Source organism: Carcharodon carcharias, chromosome 1, assembly GCF_017639515.1.
Source record: "Carcharodon carcharias isolate sCarCar2 chromosome 1, sCarCar2.pri, whole genome shotgun sequence".
Lineage (NCBI taxonomy): Eukaryota > Metazoa > Chordata > Chondrichthyes > Lamniformes > Lamnidae > Carcharodon > Carcharodon carcharias.
Window position 1 is genome coordinate 258,212,688 of NC_054467.1, and position 23,306 is coordinate 258,235,993.

Sequence of the window (23,306 nt, forward strand, 5' to 3'; positions counted from 1 at the left end):
TGTCAGTTGCTCTATCCTCTCTCTCCTGTCAGTTACTCTATCCTCTCTTTCCTGTCAGTTACTCTATCATCTCTCCTGTCAGTTACTGTATCCTCTCTCTCCTGTCAGTTACTCTATCCTCTCTCCTGTCAGTTACTGTATCCTCTCTCCTGTCAGTTACTCTATCCTCTGTCTCCTCTCAGTTACTGTATCCTCTCTCTTCTGTCAGTTACTCTATCCTCTCCCCTGTCAGTTACTCTATCCTCTCTCTCTTGTCAGTTACTCTATCCTCTCTCTCCTGTCAGTTACTGTATCCTCTCTCCTGTCAGTTACTGTATCCTTTCTCCTGTCAGGTACTCTATCGTCTCTCACCTGTCAGTTAATCTATCCTCTGTCTCCTGTCAATTTCTCTATCCTCTCTCTTCTGTCAGTTACTGTATTCTCTCTCCTGTCAGTTACCCTATCCTCTCTTTCCTATCAGTTACTCTATCCTCTCTCTCCTGTCAGTTACTGTATTCTCTCTCCTGTCAGTTACCCTATCCTCTCTTTCCTATCAGTTACTCTATCCTCTCTCTCCTGTCAGTTACTCTATCCTCTCTCCTGTCAGCGTCTGTATCTTCTCATTCCTGTCAGTCACTCTATCCTCTCTCGTGAGTTACTCTATCCTCTTTCTCCTGTCAGTTACGCTAGCCTCTCTCTCCTCTCAGTTACTGTATCCTCTCTCCCCTGTCAGTTACTCTATCGTCTCTCAACAGTCAGTTTCTCTATCCTCTCTCTCTCCTGTCAGTTACTCTATCCTCTCTCCTGTCAGTTACTGTATCCTCTCTCTCCTGTCAGTTACTCTATCCTCTCTCCTGTCACTTTCTGTATCCTCTCATTCCTGTCAGTAAATCTATCCTCTCTCGTCAGTTACTCTATCCTCTCTCTCCTCTCAGTTACTCGATCCTGTCTCTCCTGTCTGTTACTCTATCCTCTCTCCTGTCAGTTACTTTTTCCTGTCTCCTGTCATTTACTGTATCCTCACCCCCACCATTACTCTATCCTCTCTCCTATCAGTTAACCTATTCTCTCTCCCCTGTCAGTTGTTCTATACTCTCTCTCCTGTCAGTAACTCTATCCTCTCTCTCATCAGTTACTCTATCATCTCTCCTGTCAGTAACTGTATTCTCTCTCCTGTCAGTTACTCTATCCTCTCTCTCCTGTCAATTAATCTATCCTCTCCCCTGTCAGTTACTCTACCCTCTCTCTCCTGTCAGTAACTCTATCCTCTCTCTCCTGTCAGTTGCACTATCCTCTCTCTCCTGTCAGTTATTCTATGCTCTCTCCTGTCAGTTAATGTTTCCTCTCTCCTGTCAGTTACTCTATCATCTCTCCTGTCAGTTACTGTATCCTCTCTCTCCTGTCAGTTACTCTATCCTCTCTCTCCTGTCAGTTACTCTATCCTCTCTCCTGTCAGTTACTGTATCTTCTCTCCTGTCAGTTTCTCTACCCTCTGTCTGCTGTCAGTTACTGTATCCTCTCTCTTCTGTCAGTTACTCTATCCACTCCCCTGTCTGATACTCTATCCTCTCTCCTGTCAGTTACTCTTTCATCTCTCTCCTGTCAGTTACTGTATCCTCTCTCTCCTGTAAGTTCCTCTATCCACTCTCTCCTGTCAGTTACTCTATCCTCTCTATCCTGTCAGTTAATCTATGCTCTAGTTACTGTATCCTCTCTCCTTTCAGTTACTGTAACCTCTCTCCTGTCAGTTACTCTATCCTCTCCCCTGTCAGTTGCTCTATCATCTCTCTCCTGTCAGTTACTGTATCCTCTCTCCTGTCTGTAACACTATTGTCTCTCCCCTGTCAGTTACTCTATCCTCTGTCTCCCGTCAGTTACTCTATCCTCTCTCTCCTGTCCATTACTCTATCCTCTCTCCTGTCACTTACTGTATTCCCTCTCCTGTCAGTTAATCTATCCCCTCTCTCCTGTCAGTTACTGTATTCTATCTCTCATTTCAGTGACGCTATCTTCTCCATTGTCAGTTACTCTATCTCATCTCTCCTGTCATTTACTCTATCCTCTCTCTCCTGTCAGTTAGTCTATACTCTGTCTCCAGTCAGTTACTGTATCCTCGCTCCTGTTAGTTACTCTATACTCTCCCCTGTCATTTACTCTATCCACTCCATCCTGTCAGTTGCTGTATCCTCTCTCCTGTCAGTTACTCTATCCTCTCTCTCATGTCAGTTTCTGTATCCTCTCTCCCTGCAAGTTACTCTATCCTCACTCCTGTCCATACTCTATCCTCTCTCTCCTGCCAGTTATTCTATCACCTCTCCTGTCAGTTACTGTATCCATTCTGCCTGTCAGTTACTCTATCTTCTCTCTCCTGTCAGTTATTGTATCCTATCTCTCCTGTCAGTGACTCAATCCTCTCCCCTGTCAGTTACACTATCGGCTCTCTCCTGTCAGTTACTCTATCCACTCTCTCCTGTCAGTTACTCTCTCCTCTTTCTCCTGTCAGTTACTGTATCCTCTCTCCTGTCAGTTACTCTATCCTGTCCCCTGTCAGTTACTCTATCCTCTCTCTCCTGTCAGTTGCTATATTCTCACTCCTGTCAGTTACTCTATCCTCTCTCTCCTGCCAGTTACTCTATCCTCTCTCCTGTCAGTTACTCTGTCCTCTCTCTCCTGTTAGTTACTCTATCGTCTCTCCTGTCACTTAATCTATCCTCTCTCGCCTGTCAGTTAATCTATCCTCTCTCTCCTGTCAGTTACTCTTTCCTCTCTCTCTCCAGTCAGTTACTCTATCCTGTCTCACCAGTCAGTTACTCTATCCTCTCTCTCCTGTCAGTCCCATTATCGTCTCTCCTGTCAGTTACTGTATCCTCTCTCCTGTCAGTTACTGTATCCTCTCTTGTCTGTCAGTTATTCTATCCTCTCCTGTCAGTTCCTCTATCCTCTCTCCTGTCAGTTACTCTATCCTCTCTCTCCTGTCAGTTACACTATCATCTCTCTCCTGTTAGTTACTGCATCCTCTCTCCCTTGTCAGTAACTCTATCCTCTCCCCTGTCATTTACTCTATCCTCTGTCTCCTGTCAGTTACTGTATCCTCGCTCCTGTCAGTTACTCTATACTCTCCCCTGTCATTTCCTCTATCCACTCCATCCTGTCAGTTGCTGTATCCGCTCTCCTGTCAGTTACTCTATCCTCTCTCTCATGTCAGTTTCTGTATCCTCTCTCCCTGCAAGTTACTCTATCCTCACTCCTGTCCATACTCTATCCTCTCTCTCCTGCCAGTTATTCTATCACCTCTCCTGTCAGTTACTGTATCCATTCTGCCTGTCAGTTACTCTATCTTCTCTCTCCTGTCAGTTATTGTATCCTATCTCTCCTGTCAGTGACTCAATCCTCTCCCCTGTCAGTTACACTATCGGCTCTCTCCTGTCAGTTACTCTATCCACTCTCTCCTGTCAGTTACTCTCTCCTCTTTCTCCTGTCAGTTACTGTATCCTCTCTCCTGTCAGTTACTCTATCCTGTCCCCTGTCAGTTACTCTATCCTCTCTCTCCTGTCAGTTGCTATATTCTCACTCCTGTCAGTTACTCTATCCTCTCTCTCCTGCCAGTTACTCTATCCTCTCTCCTGTCAGTTACTCTGTCCTCTCTCTCCTGTTAGTTACTCTATCGTCTCTCCTGTCACTTAATCTATCCTCTCTCGCCTGTCAGTTAATCTATCCTCTCTCTCCTGTCAGTTACTCTTTCCTCTCTCTCTCCAGTCAGTTACTCTATCCTGTCTCACCAGTCAGTTACTCTATCCTCTCTCTCCTGTCAGTCCCATTATCGTCTCTCCTGTCAGTTACTGTATCCTCTCTCCTGTCAGTTACTGTATCCTCTCTTGTCTGTCAGTTATTCTATCCTCTCCTGTCAGTTCCTCTATCCTCTCTCCTGTCAGTTACTCTATCCTCTCTCTCCTGTCAGTTACACTATCATCTCTCTCCTGTTAGTTACTGCATCCTCTCTCCCTTGTCAGTAACTCTATCCTCTCCCCTGTCATTTACTCTATCCTCTGTCTCCTGTCAGTTACTGTATCCTCGCTCCTGTCAGTTACTCTATACTCTCCCCTGTCATTTCCTCTATCCACTCCATCCTGTCAGTTGCTGTATCCGCTCTCCTGTCAGTTACTCTATCCTCTCTCTCATGTCAGTTTCTGTATCCTCTCTCCCTGCAAGTTACTCTATCCTCTCTCCTGACAGTTACTGTATCCTTTCTGTCCTGTCAGTTACTCTATCCTCTTTCTCCTGTCAGTTACTGTAACCTCTCTCCTGTCAGTTACTGAATCCTCTGTCCTGTCAGTTACGGAATTCTCTCTCCTGTCATTTACTCTATCTTCTCCCCTGACAGTTACTCTATCCTCTCTCTCCTGTCGGTTACTCTATCCTCTCTCCTGTCAGTTACTCTATCCTCTCTACCTGTTAGTTAGCCTATCGTCTTTCCTGTCACTTACTCTATCCTCTCTCTCCTGTCAGTTTCTCTATCCTCTCTCCTGTCAGTTACTCTATCCTATCTGCTGTCAGTTACTCTATCCTCTCTCTCCTGCCAGTTACTCTATTCTATCTATCCTGTCAGTCACTCTATCCTCTGTCCTGTCAGTTACTCTATCCTCTCTCTCCTGTCAGTTAGTCTATCCTCTCTCTCCTGTCAGTAACTGTTTCCTCTCTCTCTCCTGTCAGTTAATCTATCCTCTCTCTCCTCTCAGTCCCATTATCCTCTCTCCTATCATTTACTCTATCCTCTCTCCTGTCAGTTACTCTATCCTCTCTCCTGTCAGTTACTCTATCCTTTCTCTCCAGCCAGTTACTCTATCCTCTCTCTCCTGTCAGTTACTCTATCCTCTCTCCTGTCAGTTATAGTACCCTCTCTCCTGCCAGTTACTCTATCCTCTCTCTCCTGTCAGTTATTCTATACTCGCTCTCCTGTCATTTACTCCAACCTCTCTCCTGTCAGTTACTCTATCCTCTCTCTCTCCTGCCAGTTACTCTATCCACCCTCTCCTGTCAGTTACTCTATCCTCTCTCTCCTGCCAGTTACTCTATCCTCTGTCTCCTGTCAGAAACTATATCCTCTCTCTCCTGTCAGTTACTCTATCCTCTCCCCTGTGAGTTACTCCATCCTCTCTCCTGTCAGTTACTCTATCCTCTCTCTCTCCTGTCAGTTACTCGATCCTCTCCCCTGTCAGTTACTGTATCCTCTCTCTCCTGTCAGTTACTCTTTCCTCTCTCTCTCCTGACAGTTACTCTATCCTCTCTCTCCTGTCAGTTACTGTATCCCCTCTCCCCTGTCAGTTACTCTATCCTCTCTCTCCTGTCAGTTACTCTATCATCTCTCCTGTCAGTTACTCTATCCTCTCTCTCCTGTCAGTTAATCTATCCTCTCTCCTGTCAGTTAATCTATTCTCTCTCCTGTTAGTTACTCTATCCTCTCTCTCTCCTGCCAGTTACTCTATCCTCTCACCTGTCAGTTACTGTATCCTTTCTCTCCTGTCAGTTACTCTCTCTTCTCTCTCCTGTCAGTTACACTATCGTCTCTCTCCTGTCAGTTACTCTATCCACTGTCTCCTGTCAGTTACTCTTTCCTCTTTCTCCTGTCAGTTACGGTATCCTCTCTCCTGTCAGTTACTGTATCCTCTCTCCTTTCAGTTGCACTATCCTCTCTCTCCTGTCAGTTACTCTATCCTTTCTCGACTGCCAGTTACTCTATCCTCTCTCCTGTCAGTTACTCGATCCTCTCCCCTGTCAGTTACTGTATCGTCTCTCTCCTGTCAGTTACTCTTTCCTCTCTCTCTCCTGACAGTTACTCTATCCTGTCTCTCCTGTCAGTTACTCTATCCTCTCTCTCCTGTCAGTCCCATTATCCTCTCTCCTCTCAGTTATTGTATCCTCTCTCCTGTCAGTTACTGTATCCTCTCTCGCCTGTCAGTTATTCTATCCTCTCTCCTGTCAGTTACTCTATCCTCTCTCTCCTGTCAGTTCCTCTATCCTCTCTCCTGTCAGTTACTCTATCCTCTCTCCCCTGTCAGGTACTCTATCCTCTTTCTCTCCTGTCAGTTACTCTATCCTCTCTCTCCTTTCATTTACACTATCCTCTCTCCTGTCAGTTACTCTATCCTCTCTCCTATCAGTTATTCTATCCTTTCTCTCCTGCCAGTTACTCTATCCTCTCTCTCCTGTCTAGTTACTCTAACCTCTCTCCTGTCAGTTACTCTATCCTCTCTCTCCTGTCAGTTACTCTATCCTCTCTCTCCTGTAAGTTACTGTATCCTCTCTGCTGTCAGTTACTCGATCCTCTCTCTCCTGTCAGTTACTCTATTCTCTCTCCCCTGTCAGTTACTCTATCCTCTCTCCTATCAGTTAAACTATTCTCTCTCTCCTGTCAGTTACTGTATCCTCTCCCCTGTCAGTTACTCTATCCTCTCTCTCTCCTGTCAATTACTCTATCCTCTCTACTGTCAGTTACTCAATCGTCTCTCTCCTGTCAGTTCCTCTATTCTCTCCCCTGTCAGTTACTCTATCCTCTCCCCAGTCAATTACTCTATCCTCTCCCGTCAGTTACTCTATCCTCTCTCTCTCTCCTGTCAGTTACGCTATTCTCTCCCCTGTCAGTTACTGTATCGTCTCTCCTGTCAGTTACACTATCCTCTCTCTCCTTTCAGTTACTCTATTCTATCTCTCCTGTCAGTTACTCTATCCTCTCCCATGTCAGTTACTCTATCCTCTCCCGTGTCAGATACTCTATCCTCTCTCTCTCTCCTGTCAGTTCCTCGATTCTCTCCCCTGTCAGTTACTCTATCCTCTCCCCTGACAGTTACACTATCCTCTCTCTCCTTTCAGTTACAGTTTCCTATCTCCTATCAGTTACTCTATCCTCTCTCCTGTCAGTTACTCTATCCTCTCTCAATCCTATCAGTTACTCTATACTCTACCCTGTCAGTTACTCTATCCTCTCTCTCCTGTCAGTTACTCTACCCTCTACCCTGTCAGTTCCTCTATCCTCTCCCCTGTCAGTTACACTATTCTCTCCCCTGTCAGTTACACTATTCTCTCCCCTGTCAGAAACTCTATCCTCTCTCTCCTGTCAGTTACTCTATCCTCTCTCCCCTGTCAGTTACTCTAACCTCTCTCCCCTGTCACTTACTCTATTCTCTCCCCTGTCAGTGACTCTATCCTCTCCCGCCTGTCAGTTACTCCATCCTCTCTCTCTCCTGTCAGTTAATCTATCCTCTCCCCTGTCAGTTACTCTATCCTCTCCCCTGTCAGTTAATCTATTCTCTCTCTCCTGTCAGTTACTCTATCCTCTCCCCTTTCAGTTACTCTATCCTCTCCCCTGACAGTTACTCTATCATCTCACCTGTCAGTTAGTCTATCCTCTCCCCTGTCAGATACTCTATTCTCCCTCCTGTCAGTTACTCTATCCACTCTCTCCTCTCAGTTACTCTATCCTCTCCCCTGTCAGTTACTAAATACTCTCCCCAGTCTGTTACTCTATCCACTTTCTCCTGTCAGTTACTCTATTCTCTCCCCTGTCAGATACTCCATCCTCTATCCTGTCAGTTACTCTTATCTATCACTACTGTCAGTTACTCTCTCATCTCTCTCTCTCCTGTCAGTTACTCCATCCAGTCTCCTGTCAGTTGCTCTATCCTCTCTCTCCTGTCACTTACTCTATCCTCTTTCCTGTCAGTTACTCTATCCTCCCTCCTGTTAGTTACTGTAACCTCTCTCTCCTGTCAGTTACTCTATCCTCTCACTCCTGTCAGTTACGCTATCCTTTCTCCTGTCAGTTACGCAATCCTCTCTCTCCTGTCAGTTACTCTAACCCCTCTCCTGTCAGTTACTCTATCCTCTTTCTCATGTCAGTTACTCCATCCTTTCTCTCCTGTCAGTTACTCTATCCTCTCTCCTGTCAGTTATTATATCCTCTCTCTCCTTTCAGTTACTCTATCCTCTCTCCCTCCTGTCATTTACTCCATCCTCTCTCTCTCTACTGTCAGTTACTGTATCCCCTCTTCCCTGTCAGTTACTCTATCCTCTCTCTCCTGTCAGTTACTTTCTTCTTTCTCTCTTCTGTCAGTAACTCTATTCTCTCCCATGTCAGTTACTCTATCCACTCTCTCCTGTCAGTTACTCTATCTTATCTCTCCTGTCCATTACTTTATCCTCTGTCTCTTGTCAGTTCCTCTATACCCTCCCCTGTCAGCTACTCTATCCACTCCATCCTGTCAGTTGCTGTATCCTCTCTCCTGTCAGTTACTCTATCCTCTCGCTCATGTCATTTTCTGTATCCTCTCTCCCCTGCAAGTTTCTCTATCCTCAATCCTGTCCGTACTCCAACCTCCCTCTCCTGCCAGTTACTCTATCCTCTCTCCTGTCAGTTACTGTATCCTTTCTCTCCTTTCAGTTACGCTATCTTCACTCTCCTGTTAGTTACTGTATCCTATCTCTCCTGTCAGTGACTCTATCCTCTCTCCTGTCAGTTACACTATCATCTCTCTCCTGTCAGTCACGCTATCCTCTCTCTCCTGTCAGTTACTCTATCAGCTCTCACCTGTCAGTTACTGTATCCTCCCTCCTGTCAGTTACTGTATCCTCTCTCCTGTCCATTACTCTATCCTCTCCTCTGTCAGTTACTCTATCCTCTCTCTCCTGTCAGTTGCTGTATCCTCACTCCTGTCAGTTACTCTATCCACTCTCTCCTGCCAGTTAATCTATCCTCTCTCCTGTCAGTTACTGTATCGTCTCTCTACTGTTAGTAACTCTATCATCTCTCCTGTCAGTTACTCTATCCTCTCTCTCCTGTCAGTTAATCTATCCTCTCTCCTGTCAGTTAATCTATCCTCTCTCCTGTCAGTTAATCTATCCTCTCTCCTGTTAGTTACTCTATCCTCTCTCTCTCCTGCCAGTTACTCTATCCTCTCACCTGTCAGTTACTGTATCCTTTCTCTCCTGTCAGTTACTCTATCTTCTCTCTCCAGTCAGTTACTGTATCCTATCGCTCCTGTCAATGACTCGATCCTCTCCCCTGTCAGTTACACTATCGTCTATCTCCTGTCAGTTACTCTATCCACTCTCTCCTGTCAGTTACTCTATCCTCTTTCTCCTGTCAGTTACTGTAACCTCTCTCCTGTCAGTTACTGAATCCTCTCTCCTGTCAGTTACTCTATCATCTCCCCTGACAGTTACTCTATCCACTCTCTCCTGCCAGTTACTCTATCCACTCTCTCCTGTCAGTCCCATTATCCTCTCTCCTCTCAGTTACTGTATCCTCTCTCCTGTCATTACTGTATCCTCTCTCGCCTGTCAGTTATTCTATCTTCTCTCCTGTCAGTTACTCTATCCTCTCTCTGCTGTCAGTTCCTCTATCCTCTCTCCTGTCAGTTACTCTATCCTCTCTCCCCTGTCATGTACTCTATCCTCACTCTCTCCTGTCAGTTACTCTATTCTCTCTCTCCTGTCAGTTACTCTATCCTCTCTCCTGTCAGGTACTGTATCCTTTCTCTCCTGTCAGTTACTCTCTCTTCTCTCTCCTGTCAGTTACTTTATCCTATCTCTCCTGTCAGTGACTCTATCCACTCCCCTGTCAGTTACACTATCGTCTCTCTCCTGTCAGTTACTCTATCCACTGTATCCTGTCAGTTACTCTTTCCTCTTTCTCCTGTCAGTTACGGTATCCTCTCTCCTGTCAGTTACTGTATCCTCTCTCCTGTCAGTTGCACTATCCTCTCTCTCCTGTCAGTTACTCTATCCTTTCTCGACTGCCAGTTACTCTATCCTCTCTCCTGTCAGTTACTGTATACTTTCTCTCCTGTCTGTTACTCTATCTACTCTCTCCTGTCAGTTACTGTATCCTATCTCTCCTGTCAGTGACTCTATCCTCTCCCCTGTCAGTTACACTATCGTCTCTCTCCTGTCAGTTACTCTATCCACTCTCTCCTGTCAGTTACTCTATCCTCTTTCTCCTGTCAGTTACTGTAACCTCTCTCCTGTCAGTTACTGAATCCTCTGTCCTGTCAGTTACTGAATTCTCTCTCCTGTCATTTACTCTATCTTCTCCCCTGACAGTTACTCTATCCTCTCTCTCCTGTCGGTTACTCTATCCTCTATCCTGTCAGTTACTCTATCCTCTCTACCTGTCAGTTACTCTATCCTATCTGCTGTCAGTTACTCTATCCTCTCTCTCCTGCCAGTTACTCTATTCTATCTATCCTGTCAGTCACTCTATCCTCTGTCCTGTCAGTTACTCTATCCTCTCTCTCCTGTCAGTTAGTCTATCCTCTCTCTCCTGTCAGTAACTGTTTCCTCTCTCTCTCCTGTCAGTTAATCTATCCTCTCTCTCCTCTCAGTCCCATTATCCTCTCTCCTATCATTTACTCTATCCTCTCTCCTGTCAGTTACTCTATCCTCTCTCCTGTCAGTTACTCTATCCTTTCTCTCCAGCCAGTTACTCTATCCTCTCTCTCCTGTCAGTTACTCTATCCTCTCTCCTGTCAGTTATAGTACCCTCTCTCCTGTCAGTTACTCTATCCTCTCTCTCCTGTCAGTTATTCTATACTCGCTCTCCTGTCATTTACTCCAACCTCTCTCCTGTCAGTTACTCTATCCTCTCTCTCTCCTGCCAGTTACTCTATCCACCCTCTCCTGTCAGTTACTCTATCCTCTCTCTCCTGCCAGTTACTCTATCCTCTGTCTCCTGTCAGAAACTATATCCTCTCTCTCCTGTCAGTTACTCTATCCTCTCCCCTGTGAGTTACTCCATCCTCTCTCCTGTCAGTTACTCTATCCTCTCTCTCTCCTGTCAGTTACTCGATCCTCTCCCCTGTCAGTTACTGTATCCTCTCTCTCCTGTCAGTTACTCTTTCCTCTCTCTCTCCTGACAGTTACTCTATCCTGTCTCTCCTGTCAGTTACTCTATCCTCTCTCTCCTGTCAGTCCCATTATCCTCTCTCCTCTCAGTTATTGTATCCTCTCTCCTGTCAGTTACTGTATCCTCTCTCGCCTGTCAGTTATTCTATCCTCTCTACTGTCAGTTACTCTATCCTCTCTCTCCTGTCAGTTCCTCTATCCTCTCTCCTGTCAGTTACTCTATCCTCTCTCTCCTGTCATTTACACTATCCTCTCTCCTGTCAGTTACTCTATCCTCTCTCCTATCAGTTATTCTATCCTTTCTCTCCTGCCAGTTACTCTATCCTCTCTCTCCTGTCTAGTTACTCTAACCTCTCTCCTGTCAGTTACTCTATCCTCTCTCTCCTGTCAGTTACTCTATCCTCTCTCTCCTGTAAGTTACTGTATCCTCTCTGCTGTCAGTTACTCGATCCTCTCTCTCCTGTCAGTTACTCTATTCTCTCTCCCCTGTCAGTTACTCTATCCTCTCTCCTGTCAGTTAAACTATTCTCTCTCTCCTGTCAGTTACTATATCCTCTCCCCTGTCAGTTACTCTATCCTCTCTCCTGTCAATTACTCTATCCTCTCTACTGTCAGTTACTCAATCGTCTCTCTCCTGTCAGTTCCTCTATTCTCTCCCCTGTCAGTTACTCTATCCTCTCCCCAGTCAATTACTCTATCCTCTCCCGTCAGTTACTCTATCCTCTCTCTCTCTCCTGTCAGTTACGCTATTCTCTCCCCTGTCAGTTACTGTATCGCCTCTCCTGTCAGTTACAGTATCCTCTCTCTCCTTTCAGTTACTCTATTCTATCTCACCTGTCAGTTACTCTATCCTCTCCCATGTCAGTTACTCTATCCTCTCCCGTGTCAGATACTCTATCCTCTCTCTCTCTCCTGTCAGTTCCTCGATTCTCTCCCCTGTCAGTTACTCTATCCTCTCCCCTGACAGTTACACTATCCTCTCTCTCCTTTCAGTTACTGTTTCCTATCTCCTATCAGTTACTCTATCCTCTCTCCTGTCAGTTACTCTATCCTCTCTCAATGCTGTCAGTTACTCTATACTCTACCCTGTCAGTTACTCTATCCTCTCTCTCCTGTCAGTTACTCTACCCTCTACCCTGTCAGTTACTCTATCCTCTCCCCTGTCAGTTACACTATTCTCTCCCCTGTCAGTTACACTATTCTCTCCCCTGTCAGAAACTCTATCCTCTCTCTCCTGTCAGTTACTCTATCCTCTCTCCCCTGTCAGTTACTCTAACCTCTCTCTCCTGTCAGTTAATCTATTCTCTCCCCTGTCAGTTACTCTATCCTCTCCCCTGTCAGTTAATCTATTCTCTCTCTCCTGTCAGTTACTCTATCCTCTCCCCTTTCAGTTACTCTATCCTCTCCCCTGACAGTTACTCTATCATCTCACCTGTCAGTTAGTCTATCCTCTCCCCTGTCAGATACTCTATTCTCCCTCCTGTCAGTTACTCTATCCACTCTCTCCTCTCAGTTACTCTATTCTCTCCCCTGTCAGTTACTAAATACTCTCCCCAGTCTGTTACTCTATCCACTTTCTCCTGTCAGTTACTCTATTCTCTCCCCTGTCAGATACTCCATCCTCTCTCCTGTCAGTTACTCTTATCTATCACTACTGTCAGTTACTCTCTCATCTCTCTCTCCTGTCAGTTACTCCATCCAGTCTCCTGTCAGTTGCTCTATCCTCTCTCTTCTGTCACTTACTCTATCCTCTTTCCTGTCAGTTACTCTATCCTCTCTCCTGTTAGTTACTGTAACCTCTCTCTCCTGTCAGTACCTCTATGCTCTCTCCTGTCAGTTACTCTATCCTCTCACTCCTGTCAGTTACGCTATCCTTTCTCCTGTCAGTTACGCAATCCTCTCACTCCTGTCTGTTACTCTAACCTCTTTCGCATGTCAGTTACTCCATCCTTTCTCTCCTGTCAGTTACTCTATCCTCTCTCCCTCCTGTCATTTACTCCATCCTCTCTCTCTCTACTGTCAGTTACTGTATCGCCTCTTCCCTGTCAGTTACTCTATCCTCTCTCTCCTGTCAGTTACTTTCTTCTTTCTCTCTTCTGTCAGTAACTCTATTCTCTCACATGTCAGTTACTCTATCCACTCTCTCCTGTCAGTTACTCTATCTTATCTCTCCTGTCCATTACTTTATCCTCTGTCTCCTGTCAGTTCCTCTATACACTCCCCTGTCAGTTACTCTATCCACTCCATCCTGTCAGTTGCTGTATCCTCTCTCCTGTCAGTTACTCTATCCTCTCGCTCATGTCATTTTCTGTATCCTCTGTCCCCTGCAAGTTTCTCTATCCTCAATCCTGTCTGTACTCCAACCTCCCTCTCCTGCCAGTTACTCTATCCTCTCTCCTGTCAGTTACTGTATCCTTTCTCTCCTGTCAGTTACTCTATCTTCAATCTCCTGTTAGTTACTTTATCCTATCTCTCCTGTCAGTGACTCTATCCTCTCTCCTGTCAGTTACACTATCATCTCTCGCCTGTCAGTCACGCTATCCTCTCCCTCCTGTCAGTTACTCTATCAGCTCTCACCTGTCAGTTACTGTATCCTCCCTCCTGTCAGTTACTCTATCCTCTCTCTCCTTTCAGTTACTCTATCCTCTCTCTCCTTTCAGTTACTCTATCCTCTCTCCCTCCTGTCAGTTACTCCATCCTCTCTCTCTCTCCTGTCAGTTACTGTATCCCCTCTTCCCTGTCAATTACTCTATCCTCTCTCTCCTGTCAGTTACTTTCTTCTTTCTCTCTTCTGTCAGTAACTCTATTCTGTCCCATGTCAGTTACTCTATCCTCTCTCTCCTGTCAGTTACTCTATCTTATCTCTCCTGTCCATTACTCTATCCTCTCTCTCTCCTGTCAGTTACTCTATCCTCTGCCGCCTGTCAGTTCCTCTATACTCTCCCTTGTCAGTTACTCTATCCACTCCATCCTGTCAGTTGCTGTATCCTCTCTCCTGTCAGTTACTCTATCCGCTCTCTCATGTCATTTTTTGTATCCTATCTCTCCTGTCAGTGACTCTATCCTCTCTCCTGTCAGTTACTGTATCCTATCTCTCCTGTCAGTGACTCTATCCTCTCACCTGTCAGTTACACTATCGTCTCTCTCCTGTCAGTCACGTTATCCTTTCTCTCCTGTCAGTTACTCTATCAGCTCTCTCCTGTCAGTCACGTTATCCTTTCTCTCCTGTCAGTTACTCTATCAGCTCTCTCCTGTCAGTTACTGTATCCTCTCTCCTGTCAGTTACTGTATCCTCTCTCCTATTACTCTATCCTCTCCCCTGTCAGTTACTCTAACCTCTCTCTCCTGTCGGTTGCTGTATCCTCACTCCTGTCAGTTACTCTATCCTCTCTCTCCTGCCAATTAATCTATCCTCTCTCCTGTCAGTTACTGTATCCTCTCTCTACTGTTAGTTACTCCATCGTCTCTCCTGTCATTTACTCTATCCGCTCTCTCCTGTCAGTTACTCTATCCTCTCTCCTGTCAGTTACTCTATCCTCTCTCTCCTGCCAGTTACTCTATCCTCTCTCTCCTGTCAGCCACTCTATCCTCTCTCCTGTCAGTTAATCTATCCACTCTCTCCTGTCAATTACACTATCCTCTCTCTCCTGTCTGTTAGTCTATCCTCTCTCTCCTGTCAGTTACTCTTTCCTCTCTCTCTCCTGTCAGTTACTCTATCCTGTCTCTCCTGTCAGTTACTCTATCCTCTCTCTCCTGTCAGTCCCATTATCCTCTCTCCTCTCAGTTACTGTATCCTCTCTCCTGTCAGTGATTGTATCCTCTCTCCTGTCAGTTACTCTATCCTCTCTCTCCTGTCAGTTACTCTAACCTCTCTCTCCTTTCATTTACTCTATCCTCTCTCTCCATTCATTTACTCTAACCTCTCCCCTGTCAGTTACTCCATCCTATCTCCTGTTCGTTACTCTATCCTATCTCTCTCCTGCCAGTTACTCTATCCTCTCTCTCCTGTCAGTTACTCTATCAGCTCTAACCTGTCAGTTACTGTATCCTCCCTCCTGCCAGTTACTGTATCCTCTCTCCTGTCCATTACTCTATCCTCTCCCCTGTCAGTTACTCTATCCTCTCTCTCCTGTCAGTTGCTGTATCCTCACTCTTGTCAGTTACTCTATCCTCTCTCTCCTGCCACTTAATCTATCCTCTCTCCTGTCAGTTAGTGTATCGTCTCTCTACTGTTAGTAACTCTATCATCTCTCCTGTCAGTTACTCTATCCTCTCTCTCCTGTCAGTTACTCTATCGTCTCTCTCCTGTCAGTTACTCTATCCTCTCTCCTGTCAGTTACTCTATCCTCTCTCTCCTTTCAGTTACTCTATCCTCTCTCCCTCCTGTCAGTTACTCCATCCTCTCTCTCTCTACTGTCAGTTACTGTATCCCCTCTTCCCTGTCAGTTACTCTATCCTCTCTCTCCTGTCAGTTACTTTCTTCTTTCTCTCTTCTGTCAGTAACTCTATTCTGTCCCATGTCAGTTACTCTATCCTCTCTCTCCTGTCAGTTATTCTATCTTATCTCTCCTGTCCATTACTCTATCCTCTCTCTCTCCTGTCAGTTACTCTATCTTCTGTCACCTGTCAGTTCCTCGATACTCTCCCTTGTCAGTTACTCTATCCACTCCATCCTATCATTTGCTGTATCCTCTCGCCTGTCAGTTACTCTATCCTCTCTCTCATGTCATTTTCTGTATCCTATCTCTCCTGTCAGTGACTCTATCCTCTCTCCTGTCAGTTACTGTATCCTATCTCTCCTGTCAGTTACTCTATCCTGTCTCTCCTGTCAGTTACTCTATCCTCTCTCTCCTGTCAGTCCCATTATCCTTTCTCCTCTCAGTTACTGTATCCTCTCTCCTGTCAGTTACTGTATCCTCTCTCCTGTCAGTTACTCTATCCTCTCTCTCCTGTCAGTTACTCTATCCTCTCTCTCCTTTCATTTACTCTATCCTCTCTCTCCATTCATTTACTCTAACCTCTCCCCTGTCAGTTACTCCATCCTATCTCCTGTTCGTTACTCTATCCTATCTCTCTCCTGCCAGTTACTCTATCCTCTCTCTCCTGTCAGTTACTCTATCAATCTAACCTGTCAGTTACTGTATCCTCCCTCCTGCCAGTTACTGTATCCTCTCTCCTGTCCATTACTCTATCCTCTCCCCTGTCAGTTACTCTATCCTCTCTCTCCTGTCAGTTGCTGTATCCTCACTCTTGTCAGTTACTCTATCCTCTCTCTCCTGCCACTTAATCTATCCTCTCTCCTGTCAGTTAGTGTATCGTCTCTCTACTGTTAGTAACTCTATCGTCTCTCCTGTCAGTTACTCTATCCTCTCTCTCCTGTCAGTTACTCTATCGTCTCTCTCCTGTCAGTTACTCTATCCTCTCTCCTGTCAGTTACTCTATCCTCTCTCCTGTCAGTTACTCTATCCTCTCTCTCCTTTCAGTTACTCTATCCTCTCTCCCTCCTGTCAGTTACTCCATCCTCTCTCTCTCTACTGTCAGTTACTGTATCCCCTCTTCCCTGTCAGTTACTCTATCCTCTCTCTCCTGTCAGTTACTTTCTTCTTTCTCTCTTCTGTCAGTAACTCTATTCTGTCCCATGTCAGTTACTCTATCCTCTCTCTCCTGTCAGTTACTCTATCTTATCTCTCCTGTCCATTACTCTATCCTCTCTCTCTCCTGTCAGTTACTCTATCTTCTGTCACCTGTCAGTTCCTCGATACTCTCCCTTGTCAGTTACTCTATCCACTCCATCCTATCATTTGCTGTATCCTCTCGCCTGTCAGTTACTCTATCCTCTCTCTCATGTCATTTTCTGTATGGTATCTCTCCTGTCAGTGACTCTATCCTCTCTCCTGTCAGTTACTGTATCCTATCTCTCCTGTCAGTCACGCTATCCTCTCTCTCCTGTCAGTTACTCTATCAGCTCTCTCCTGTCAGTTACTGTATCCTCTCTCCTGTCAGTTACTCTAACCTCTCTCTCCTGTCGGTTGCTGTATCCTCACTCCTGTCAGTTACTCGATCCTCTCTCTCCTGCCAGTTAATCTATCCTCTCTCCTGTCAGTTACTGTATACTCTCTCTACTGTTAGTTACTCTATCGTCTCTCCTGTCAGTTACTCTATCCGCTCTCTCCTGTCAGTTACTCTATCCTCTCTCCTGTCAGTTACTCTATCCTCTCTCTCCTGCCAGTTACTCTATCCTCTCTCTCCTGTCAGCCACTCTATCCTCTCTCCTGTCAGTTACTCTATCCTCTCTCTCCTGCCAGTTACTCTATCCTCTCTCTCCTGTCAGTCCCATTATCCTTTCTCCTCTCAGTTACTGTATCCTCTCTCCTGTCAGTTACTGTATCCTCTCTCCTGTCAGTTACTCTATCCTCTCTCTCCTGTCAGTTACTCTATCCTCTCTCTCCTTTCATTTACTCTATCCTCTCTCTCCATTCATTTACTCTAACCTCTCCCCTGTCAGTTACTCCATCCTATCTCCTGTTCGTTACTCTATCCTATCTCTCTCCTGCCAGTTACTCTATCCTCTCTCTCCTGTCAGTTACTCTATCAATCTAACCTGTCAGTTACTGTATCCTCCCTCCTGCCAGTTACTGTATCCTCTCTCCTGTCCATTACTCTATCCTCTCCCCTGTCAGTTACTCTATCCTCTCTCTCCTGTCAGTTGCTGTATCCTCACTCTTGTCAGTTACTCTATCCTCTCTCTCCTGCCACTTAATCTATCCTCTCTCCTGTCAGTTAGTGTATCGTCTCTCTACTGTTAGTAACTCTATCGTCTCTCCTGTCAGTTACTCTATCCTCTCTCTCCTGTCAGTTACTCTATCGTCTCTCTCCTGTCAGTTACTCTATCCTCTCTCCTGTCAGTTACTCTATCCTCTCTCCTGTCAGTTACTCTATCCTCTCTCTCCTTTCAGTTACTCTATCCTCTCTCCCTCCTGTCAGTTACTCCATCCTCTCTCTCTCTACTGTCAGTTACTGTATCCCCTCTTCCCTGTCAGTTACTCTATCCTCTCTCTCCTGTCAGTTACTTTCTTCTTTCTCTCTTCTGTCAGTAACTCTATTCTGTCCCATGTCAGTTACTCTATCCTCTCTCTCCTGTCAGTTACTCTATCTTATCTCTCCTGTCCATTACTCTATCCTCTCTCTCTCCTGTCAGTTACTCTATCTTCTGTCACCTGTCAGTTCCTCGATACTCTCCCTTGTCAGTTACTCTATCCACTCCATCCTATCATTTGCTGTATCCTCTCGCCTGTCAGTTACTCTATCCTCTCTCTCATGTCATTTTCTGTATGGTATCTCTCCTGTCAGTGACTCTATCCTCTCTCCTGTCAGTTACTGTATCCTATCTCTCCTGTCAGTCACGCTATCCTCTCTCTCCTGTCAGTTACTCTATCAGCTCTCTCCTGTCAGTTACTGTATCCTCTCTCCTGTCAGTTACTCTAACCTCTCTCTCCTGTCGGTTGCTGTATCCTCACTCCTGTCAGTTACTCGATCCTCTCTCTCCTGCCAGTTAATCTATCCTCTCTCCTGTCAGTTACTGTATACTCTCTCTACTGTTAGTTACTCTATCGTCTCTCCTGTCAGTTACTCTATCCGCTCTCTCCTGTCAGTTACTCTATCCTCTCTCCTGTCAGTTACTCTATCCTCTCTCTCCTGCCAGTTACTCTATCCTCTCTCTCCTGTCAGCCACTCTATCCTCTCTCCTGTCAGTTACTCTATCCTCTCTCTCCTGCCAGTTACTCTATCCTCTCTCTCCTGTCAGCCACTCTATCCTCTCTCCTGTCAGTTAATCTATCCACTCTCTCCTGTCAATTACTCTATCCTCTCTCTCCTGTCTGTTAGTCTATCCTCTCTCTCCTGTCAGTTACTCTTTCCTCTCTCTCTCCTGTCAGTTACTCTATCCTGTCTCTCCTGTCAGTTACTCTATCCTCTCTCTCCTGTCAGTCCCATTATCCTCTCTCCTCTCAGTTACTGTATCCTCTCTCCTGTCAGTTACTGTATCCTCTCTCGTCTGTCAGTTATTCTATCTTCTCTCTCTTGTCAGTTACTCTCTCCTCTCTCTCCTTTCATTTACTCTATCCTCTCCCCTGTCAGTTACTCCATCCTATCTCCTGTTCGTTACTCTATCCTCTCTCTCTCCTGCCAGTTACTCTATCCTCTCTCTCATGTCAGTTACTCTATCAGCTCTCACCTGTCAGTTACTGTATCCTCCCTCCTGTCAGTTACTGTATCCTCTCTCCTGTCCATTACTCTATCCTCTCCCCTGTCAGTTACTCTATCCTCTCTCTCCTGTCAGTTGCTGTATCCTCACTCCTGTCAGTTACTCAATCCTCTCTCTCCTGCCAGTTAATCTATCCTCTCTCCTGTCAGTTACTGTATCGTCTCTCTACTGTTAGTAACTCTATCGTCTCTCCTGTCAGTTACTCTATCCGCTCTCTCCTGTCAGTTACTCTATCCTCTCTCTACTGTCACTTACTCTATCCTCTCTCTACTGTCACTTACTCTATCCTCTCTCCTGTCAGTTACTCTATCCTCTCACCTGTCAGTTACTCTATCCTCTCTCTCCTTTCAGTTACTCTATCCTCTCTCCCTCCTGTCAGTTACTCCATCCTCTCTCACTCTCCTGTCAGTTACTGTATCCTATCTCTCCTGTCAGTGACTCTATCCTCTCTCCTGTCAGTTATACTATCGTCTCTCTCCTGTCAGTCACACTATCCTCTCTCTCCTGTCAGTTACTCTATCAGCTCTCACCTGTCAGTTGCTGTATCCTCCCTCCTGTCAGTTACTGTATCCTCTCTCCTGTCCATTACTCTATCCTCTCCCCTGTCAGTTACTCTATCCTCTCTCTCCTGTCAGTTGCTGCATCCTCACTCCTGTCAGTTACTCTATCCTCTCTCTCCTGCCAGTTAATCTATCCTCTCTCCTGTCAGTTACTGTATCGTCTCTCTTCTGTTAGTAAATCTATCGTCTCTCCTGTCAGTTACTCTATCCTCTCTCTCCTGTCAGTTACTCTATCCTCTCTCTCCTGTCAGTTACTCTAACCTCTCTCCTGTCAGTTACTCTATCCTCTCTCTCCTTTCAGTTACTCTATCGTCTCTCCCTCCTGTCAGTTACTCTATCCTCTCTCTCCTGCCAGTTAATCTATTCTCTCTCCTGTCAGTTACTGTATCGTCTCTTTACTGTTAGTAACTCTATCGTCCTTCCTGTCAGTTGCTCTATCCTCTTTCTCCTGTCAGTTACTCGATCCTCTCTCTTCTGTCACTTACTCTATCCTCTCTCCTGTCAGTTACTCTATCCTCTCTCTCTTTTCAGTTACTCTATCCTCTCTCCCTCCTGTCAGTTACTCCATCCTCTCTCACTCTCCTGTCATTTACTGTATCCTATCTCTCCTGTCAGTGACTCTATCCTCTCTCCTGTCAGTTATACTATCGTCTCTCTCCTGTCAGTCACGCTATCCTCTCTCTCCTGTCAGTTATTCTATCAGCTCTCACCTTTCAGTTACTGTATCCTCCCTCCTGTCAGTTACTGTATCCTCTCTCCTGTCCATTACTCTATCCTCTCCCCTGTCAGTTACTCTATCCTCTCTCTCCTGTCAGTTGCGGTATCCTCACTCCTGTCAGTTACTCTATCCTCTCTCTCCTGCCAGTTAATCTATCCTCTCTCCTGTCAGTTACTGTATCGTCTCTCTACTGTTAGTAACTCTATCGTCTCTCCTGTCAGTTACTCTATCCTCTCTCTCCTGTCAGTTACTCTATTCTCTCTCCTGTCAGTTACTCTATCCTCTCTCTCCTTTCAGTTACTCTATCCTCTCTCTCCTTTCAGTTACTCTATCCTCTCTCCCTCCTGTCAGTTACGCCATCCTCTCTCTCTCTCCTGTCAGTTACTGTATCCCCTCTTCCCTGTCAGTTACTCTATCCTCTCTCTCCTGTCAGTTACTTTCTTCTTTCTCTCTTCTGTCAGTAACTCTATCTTATCTCTCCTGTCCATTACTATATCCTCTCTCTCTCCTGTCAGTTACTCTATCCTCTGTCGCCTGTCAGTTCCTCTATACTCTCCCTTGTCAGTTACTCTATCCAGTCCATCCTGTCAGTTGCTGTATCCTCTCTCCTGTCAGTTACTCTATCCTCTCTCTCATGTCATTTTCTGTATCCTATCTCTCCTGTCAGTTAACCTATTCTCTCTCCCCTGTCAGTTATTCTATACTCTCTCTCCTGTCAGTAGCTCCTTCCTCTCTCTCGTCAGTTACTCTATCATCTCTCCTGTCTGTAACTGTATTCTCTCTACTGTCAGTTACTCTATCCTCTCTCTCCTGTCAATTAATCTATCCTCTCCCCTGTCAGTTACTCTACCCTCTCTCTCCTGTCAGTAACTCTATCCTCTCTCTCCTGTCAGTTACACTATCCTCTCTCTCCGGTCAGTTATTCTATGCTCTCTCCTGTCAGTTAATGTTTCCTCTCTCCTGTCAGTTACTCTGTCATCTCTCCTGTCAGTTACTGTATCCTCTCTCTCCTGTCAGTTACTCTATCCTCTCTCCTGTCAGTTAATGTATCTTCTCTCCTGTCAGTTTCTCGACCCTCTGTCTGCTGTCAGTTACTGTATCCTCTCTCTTCTGTCAGTTACTCTATCCACTCCCCTGTCTGTTACTCTATCCTCTCTCCTGTCAGTTACTCTTTCATCTCTCTCCTGTCAGTTACTCAATCCTCTCTCTCCTGTCAGTTAATCTATGCTCTCTCCTGCCAGTTACTGTATCCTCTCTCCTGTCAGTTACTCTATTCTCTCCCCTGTCAGTTGCTCTATCATCTCTCTCCTGTCAGTTACTGTATCCTCGCTCCTGTCTGTAACACTATTGTCTCTCCCCTGTCAGTTACTCTATCCTCTGTCTCCCGTCAGTTACTCTATCCTCTCTCTCCTGTCCATTACTCTATCCTCTCTCCTTTCACTTACTGTATTCCCTCTCCTGTTTGTTAATCTATCCTCTCTCTCCTGTCAGTTACTGTATCCTATCTCACCTTTCAGTGACGCTATCCTCTCCATTGTCAGTTACTCTATCTCATCTCGTCATTTACTCTATCCTCTCTCTCCTGTCAGTTAGTCTATCCTCTGTCTCCTGTCAGTTACTGTATCCTCGCTCCTGTCAGTTACTCTATACTCACCCCTGTCATTTACTCTATCCACTCCATCCTGTCAGTTCCTCTATCCTCTCTCCTGTCAGTTACTCTATCCTCTCTCTCCTGTCAGTTACTCTATCGTCTCTCTCCTGTCAGTTACTCTATCCTATCTCCTGTCAGTTACTCTATTTTCTCTCTCCTTTCAGTTACTCTATCCTCTCTCCCTCCTGTCAGTTACTCCATCCTCTCTCTCTCTCCTGTCAGTTACTGTATCCCCTCTTCCCTGTCAGTTACTCTATCCTCTCTCTCCTGTCAGTTACTTTCTTCTTTCTCTCTTCTGTCAGTAACTCTATTCTGTCCCATGTCAGTTACTCTATCCTCTCTCTCCTGTCAGTTACTCTATCTTATCTCTCCTGTCCATTACTCTATCCTCTCTCTCTCCTGTCAGTTACTCTATCTTATCTCTCCTGTCCATTACTCTATCCTCTCTCTCTCCTGTCAGTTACTCTATCCTCTGTCGCCTGTCAGTTCCTCGATACTCTCCCTTGTCAGTGACTATCCACTCCATCCTATCAGTTGCTGCATCCTCTCTCCTGTCAGTTACTCTTTCCTCTCTCCTGTCAGTTACACTATCGTCTCTCTCCTGTCAGTCATGCTATCCTCTCTCTCCTGTCAGTTACTCTATCAGCTCTCTCCTGTCAGTTACTGTATCCTCTCTCCTGTCAGTTACTGTATCCTCTCTCCTGTCCATTACTCTATCCTCTTCCCTGTCAGTTACTCTAACCTCTCTCTCCTGTCGGTTGCTGTATCCTCACTCCTGTCAGTTACTCTATCCTCTCTCTCCTGCCAGTTAATCTATCCTCTCTCCTGTCAGTTACTGTATCGTCTCTCTACTGTTAGTTACTCTATCGTCTCTCCTGTCAGTTACTCTATCCTCTCTCTCCTGCCAGTTACTCTATCCTCTCGCTCCTGTCAGCCACTCTATCCTCTCTCCTGTCAGTTAATCTATCCACTCTCTCCTGTCAATTACTCTATCCTCTCTCTCCTGTCTGTTAGTCTATCCTCTCTCTCCTGACAGTTACTCTTTCCTCTCTCTCTCCTGTCAGTTACTCTATCCTGTCTCTCCTGTCAGTTACTGTATCCTCTCTCGCCTGCCAGTTATTCTATCTTCTCTCTCTTGTCAGTTACTCTCTCCTCTCTCTCCTTTCATTTACTCTATCCTCTCCCCTGTCAGTTACTCCATCCTATCTCCTGTTCGTTACTCTATCCTCTCTCTCTCCT